Source organism: Saccopteryx leptura, chromosome 2 (assembly GCF_036850995.1).
Source record: "Saccopteryx leptura isolate mSacLep1 chromosome 2, mSacLep1_pri_phased_curated, whole genome shotgun sequence".
In the NCBI taxonomy this organism is placed as follows: Eukaryota; Metazoa; Chordata; class Mammalia; order Chiroptera; family Emballonuridae; genus Saccopteryx; species Saccopteryx leptura.
The window spans coordinates 134,569,377-134,576,625 of NC_089504.1; positions in this window are offsets into that span (position 1 = coordinate 134,569,377).

Consider the following 7,249-nt stretch of genomic DNA (forward strand, 5'->3'; position numbering starts at 1 on the left):
CTACAACATGCTGACAGTAATATTACTTTTCATTCCTAAGTCATAGACAGAATTGCCTGGGGGATCAAATGAAATACTTTATTACATATCCATCCTTTCATTCAATAAGATTTATTTTATTTTATTTTTATAAATTTATTTTTTATTTATTTTTTAGAGAGGTGGGGGGGGAGAGGGAGAGAGAGAGAGAGAAAAGGGGAGGAGCAGGAAGCATCAACTCTCATATGTGCCTTGACCAGGCATACTTAGGGTCTTGAACCGATGATCTCAGTGTTCCAGGTCAACACTTTATCCACTGCGCCACCAAAGGTCAGGCTTCAACAAGATTTATTAAATACCTACTATGAAAAAATGGACAAACTCTTGTCTCATGAAGCTTATATTCTTATGAAATAGAATATTCTTGGTTTATTCCAAATATATTTAAGTGTAGTGAAGTATATAAGTTTATATATGTTAAATATATATTGTAATGTATGAAAAACATATACACTCATATCATTCAAAATATATTATAATATACAAAACATATTTTACTTTATTCTGTCAAGACAGTTGTGTTGCTCTCCATGCAAACCATGCGGATCTCATACTGCATATGTGTGTGTAGAAATGGGAATTTAAAGTGTGGTGGAAGGTTCATGTGCCACCTCCCATGGGCTTGTTTGAAGCCAGATTATCTCTATTCATTTAGGTTTTCCAACACACAGCTGGTGCTGCCAGAAAAAGAGCAGCTTAAGAAGCAGAGTGGGAACGTGTGCAGGTATCCCAAACAGAAGGCATTAACTGCTTCAGTCTGGCTGAACAGGACATTAACACATCAACGGGGTCTCAGCTCTGAGACCCACTGACTGGGGAGCTGGAGACAGCTTTTCTTTAGCTGGGACAAGATGTTACCTTCCTCAGAGACGGAAAAAGTCACTGCTACAATTATGAATATCTGGATAAAATGTACTCAGATTTTGCTCTTGCTTGAAAGTCATTTCAGAGTTTTTAGAAAAAGATTAAGATTCTCTTTTAGCCTTTCTATGCTCCCCCTTCAATTTTTCCTATTCCAGTTTTGTTCAGATAGTATGTGACGAGATGAGGGTAGCCAAGGTCAAGGTCAATGGAAGTGTATGTACCACCAGAATGGTCACCCTAGTCCCCAACTCGTCCCCGCTGTTGAGGGGGATGAGAAGGGGATGGAGGCAATGATAGTGTCACAGGTGGAGATTTGTCAGATGGAAAACAGGTTTGCAATTTACTTTTACTTCTATTATATAGAAAGAAGAACGGCAGTTAAAGATCTTAGGTAAGTGATTGCTTAGAAGAGATGTTTTTATAATCATTCCTTTCTTTTGCTACGTTCGATTTCTGGAAGTTGTGTGACCCCATGGGGCTTGTTGCATGAATCATAGGTTTGCTCTCTGAAAGTACCTTTCTACCCATCCAGTGGCCACCAGCACATTGCTCCCTGGACACCAGGGGGAAAACCAATGCGTAAAGTTACAGGGATGAAATGAATGAAAGAAAGTATAGCATTGACTTTACTTCATTCTGTTCAATCCCATCTGCATTACTGCTACTAATTGTGATAATTCATATCACTTATGTCTACTAAAGTGCCAGACATTTGTTAATTGCTTTATATTTGTTAGTTGCCCAACAACCCCATGAAGTAGATTTGAGTATGATTCCCATTTTATAATTGAGGGGACAAGCTTAAAGAACTGAGTAGCTTGTCCAAATCACTGGGCTAGAGACTGTCAAAGCCAGGAATCAGACTCCTGACTTAATTCCATGTCTTAATCACTCAGCCATTCTGCCTTGCTTGATATTTTCTCCTCAGGCTCCTGCCTGGCACCACACAACTCCCCCGCCCCCTTCCTTTTATCCCCTACCTGTCTCCAGACCTTCAGTGCCACCAGGTAGTTGAAGAAACCAAATGGTTACATTTCATTAAAAACAATGACCTAAAAATGTAAAATCTAAAAGCACACAGAACATCTGTATTTTTTTTTCTCACTCTTCTATGTTTGGAAACGGGTGTTGTTTTCATGATAGTTGAAAGGATACCTTTCTACCAAGCCTAGTGCGGGTTCAGATGTGGTGATATTTCTTGGACATACTCAAAGCATATGCCAGATACGGCAGAGAACTTACATGTGATCAGAGTGCTAGTTTCTGAAGGCTTTACTCTGGCCAGGAACAGCCAGAGTAAAGCATTGTAAGATGATTACAGGCCTTCCCTGTAGGGAACCAAAGTGACAGGGCTCCTTGCTATCCCCGCTGAAGACTTACATGACAAAAATTTTGAACCTCATTAAATAAAGTAGACAGCAGAGAGGTGAGTTTGCAAAAATGAAGAGAGCAAATGTAGGAAAGCAATAAGAAGGTGCCCCAAAGGAAATTCTCAATACTTAAGAAGTGTCTTGGGTATTCCTTTTTCAAGAAGTGGTTCCACTGGGACGGACTGCTTCAGCTTGTCCTGCCGGGATGGGGGTGGTCTGAGAAGCGGGAGGGCCTTCATGTTTCAGGGTCGGGTGGGGGTGTAAAGAGCATGGCTCCAGTTGAGGGAACAAGCAAAAACACCCCGGGTTTATAGCGCGCTAATCCTGCACAGAGAGCCCACGCAGATGTGAGGCCTGACTTAAATTAGGATGGAAAATTTTGGTCTGCTCACTTCACTGCACCTCATCTGTGGGGCTTTTAAAGTATATGTCTGGCAGATGTATTGGGATTACTACTGTTCTTTTTGTGTGTGTGTGAATATATAAAACCTATTTATAAAATAAAAGTACTTAGTATTTTGCCAGTAATGTCCATATTACCCACTAGACCGGAACTGAGACGTGGTATTATTCCCTTTAGGATCCCTTTCCCCTTCAGGCTCAGCCAGAGGTCTCTCTACAAGCACACAGTCGCCTCCAGGGCGCGTCCTCCGAGCTTGCTCCTTCCTGCCTGCCTCTTTGCTTCGGTTAGCCTAACCTTTGTTTCAGATTCTTGTCTTGCTGTGCACCTGGGCGTTGATGCTTTGGATTTTCTCTTGCTCTCTGGGCTATCTTCACTTAGAGAAATCCTTTCAGTTACATTTACTCCATGCCTTGCAGTTGAAGGGCCTCTCTGCCCACTCCCAAGTGCAAATAAAGTTCCTTAGACCCAGGTCTACAGCAGGAAGCTTGTTCTTCTGCCTGCTCAAACATGGGAAGAAGCTGCACCCTTGTACAGGGCTTACACTGAGTAGTCTGTATGAAAACCCCATGTGCTGAGAGACGCCCAATGTTCATCTGTTTCTAAACTACAAATTCAGGGTGGTGACCCCCTTACTCCCTAAAATTGCAAATAGAATTATTTTTTCTTTCTTCTCCTTCATTTCCCCTTTTTGTTCCCATCCCCTTGCAAATTTTATTAGCCTGGCACTCCTCTGAGGGGAGGTCTGGTATTGTGTCTTGGTGTTTTACAAGGGAAAAAAGACGTGTGAGAAATAGTTTCTCTCAAATGTGGCTCTCTCAGTGGTTTAGTTTCCACACCAGAGGCAGATGAGTATCTACACTTGGAACCTGTGAACATCTTCCCATGACGGAGTGTTAAAGGACTTTTCTAACATCCTGAGTCATAACCAGTAATAACAGTGCACTTCAAATGTGACTTTCCTACTGTCCTGCACAGAGGGTGCTAAGGATCATTGCCAAGTAGCTTCTAGCACTTCTCATTATACACAGCAGCTGGCACTCTGTGTGTGTTCGGAAAATGTTTGCCACTCCCTGCCTCTCCTTTATCTTTTTCTTACTTACTCATTCATTTCTCTTCTTCTCTATCTTATAAAAGGTTTTATTTATTGGTTTTGGAGAAAGGAGAGAAAGGCAGACAGTAGGAGCGGGAAGCATCAATTCATAGTTGCTTCTCCTATGTGCCTTGACCAGGCAAGCCCAGGGTTTCGAACCGGCGACCTCAGCACTCCAGGTTGATGCTTTATTCACTGCACCACCACAGGTCAGCCATCCCTTAACGTTTCTTTCTTCACAAGTTTCATCTTTTGTCCTTTCCCTTCCATGACTCCCCGTCTGTTGGTGGCTCTCTGGCTTGGAGAAGTTCTCGTGGCCTTCTATATAGACTTACGTCATCCAGTACAGAAGTCACAAGCCCTGTGTAGCTACGGAACCCTGCACACTTGCGGGGGGAGGCTCTCTAGTTCAAATTGAGATCAGTTGCAAGTATGAGCTGCATACTATATTTTAGAGATTTAGTATGAAAAAAAGAATAAAAAATATCTAATAACTTTTATAATGATGTGTTGAAATAATATTCTATATATATTGGATTAAATAACATATTAAAATTAATTTTTTTACTGTTTCTGTTTACTGTTTTTAAAATGTGACTACCAGAAAATTAAAAATTTTCTATATGTGCCTCATATTTTATTTTTATAATATTTGGGGGGGAGTAGGAGAGAGCTATAGATTTGAAAGACAACAGGTCACATTGCCCAGTTATTGGAAATGGCGTAAATTTACCTAATGCCTCTTTTGTCTTATATAGACCTAGAGTTAGAAAAAGATGCAACATTATTCTCTATGATAGTGTATTCACTTTTATGTTTAGAGAGAGGGGTAAATACATGCCCACTACAATGTTTTCTCAGTCTATCTTTGGTATGTTCCCTAAAGATTTTGTTGACCTTTAATAACTGTGGCGTATCTTAGGAGAGCAATAAAAATACTGCTTTTTCTAAACAATAGACCTCTCCCCACCACCTTGGATTATCATACATCTATTCCTTGGGAATATGTCTTCTCAATTAAAACTAAAACAACAACGGCTAGTGGCTTATTCTAAGTTGAGAAGGCAGAGTTTCAAGTTTTAAATCTATGGGGTGATATACAAAAATAAAACCAGTATGAAGAAAAAATTATGGTTAGATTGATTGACATAGTTTCAATTTTTCTCAAAAATCCAGGTCGCTAGATCAAAAGTATTAAAATTTAAATGAAAAAATATTTAGAGGGAGTGACATCAGAGAAATGGCACCGTAAGGAGTGATACCAATAAATCTCTCCAAAAATTCAACAAGATCTTCAACTAGAGTCAGAAAAATCTATCCTTGGAGCCTCTAGAAGTTCCACACTAAACGCGAAGGTATGATCGAGCAAAAAATTGACTAAATATATAATCAACCCCGAAGGAAATAAGGAGGAAGAAACACTCTGCCTTCCTCACTAACCTGAATAAGGGCTGCTTTCACTGGAAACTGAGAGTATAGGAACTAAGGCAGGCATAGGGTGTGAATAGAACCAGACTGAGGCACAAACATCCGAACCAGGCTGTGGCATGGACATCTAAGCCGAGGAAAAACTGTGCTTGTGGCAACCCAGTCAACACAAGCTAACGCTTGTGCCAAACCCAGACAAAGAAAAGGCACTTGGGACAGCCATCCGCCCCGATCTCCTGGTCGGTGCACGCAGATAGTAGGCGAGAGATTCCTCCTAGAGCCCCGGGAGTGGGCGCCCATGTTCCCGGACAGAGGGGCAGAGTCAGAGGCCTTTGTGTGGGCTGAAAGCAGAATCTCGGGGTCGCCCCTGCGCCCCCAAAAGCAGCCCGCGGGGAAGGAGAGGGAGCAAAATTCCCTATGCTCGAATTTTTCCATGCGGGAGGGGTGCCTCACTCGGAGTGAGAGGCGGCTGGCCTGATCTCCTGGTCAGCAAGCTCAAAGAGTGGGCGAGAGATTCCTCCAAGTGCCCCGGGAGTGGGAGCCTGTGTTCCTGGACAGAGCGGCAGAGTCAGAGGTCTTTGTGTGGGCCAAAGCCCCGCCTGACTATGCTAGGGGCTCTGACTGATTGAGTCTTACCCAGAGCCCTGTGCTGAGTGGAAATATAGTGGGGAGTTGCCATCTCTTTGAGCTTCTTACTCTCCAGACAGAGGCAGCAGCAACCCCATAGCTGGATCATCAGGCTACTAATTCAGGAAGGAAAGACTAGGAGAGAGGCTCTGGGAACACGGACTCTCTCATTGGCAGAGCCTGCAAATGCTAATGAACATCGACTGCCAACAAGCCTGAAGCCCAATATATGACATCGCCATAGAGACTTATCAACTGCTAACCTCTACCTAAGCATGCCACAGGAGCAGAACCTGGGGTACAGAGTCACCGACCAGGAAGAGGGAGAGAAAAGAAAAAGCAAGAAGATAACCTCTCAAAATCAAGAATAATCCACAGACTTTATAACCTATCCCATTTTATTATATTTGTTCGTTTGTTTCTCTTATCTTCTTGATTATTTTCTTCCTCTTCCAATTTGGTCATTTAATTCTCTGCTGATCTTACTCTCTCCTCTCCTTGAACTACACTACCCATAGTGTTACATCTCCCATTATCTTTTCTTTCTTCTTCCTTTCTCTCTATAAGGGTTGCACTCCAAAACCCTTAACTCTCTCTCTCTCTGTCCTTTTATTCTTTTTTCTTCTTTTTGTGTTTTCCTCTTTCTTTTTTCTCTCTCTCCCTCTATATTAGTTTCTTCTTTTCTCCTTTACTTTTCCTCTCATTCAATCCTCAATCATGAACAAATTACTTTATCTGGGACTCAAATTTTTCTTTGTGGCGCATTGGGGGTTTTTTACTTCGCTTTTTTAACTCACTAGCAGTGCTCCCAACCCTGGCTATCCATTTTATCTAGTTCTTGCTCCACTAAATACAATAGTAATTTTTAAATTTTCCCCCCTTTTTCCTGTTTCCCTCTTATTCCTCTCATCATATCTCTTAGTCAACCATCACCTAAAAGCAAATCATTTTATTCTTGACCCAAATTTTTTCTTTTTTGCATTTTATGGGTCCATACCCCCTTTTTTGCCACTTTATCACTTCTCCCCAACTCAGGCCCTCCATTATATATAGTTTTTGTTCTATTTAGCAGAATATAATTCACAGTTCACCACAAGATTTTCTCAAGAAGGAGGGGAGAGGAGAGGAGAGGAAAAAAAGAGGGGGGGAATAATAATTTTTTTATTCTTTTTAAAATTTTTTTAACTTTTTATTCTTTATTAATTCTCATTAATACTATCAGCAAAACTACCCTCAGATGCCATTAAGGAAAAGGATATCAAATATCATGGATAAAAAGACAGAGAGGTAGCGCAGATAGATGAAGAAAAATCTATGGAGAAAAAATTTAATATATTGGAAACCTTGGAGCTAAATGACAGAGAATTTAAAATAGAAATCCTAAAAATACTTAGAGATATACAAGAAAACACAGAAAGGTAATTTAGG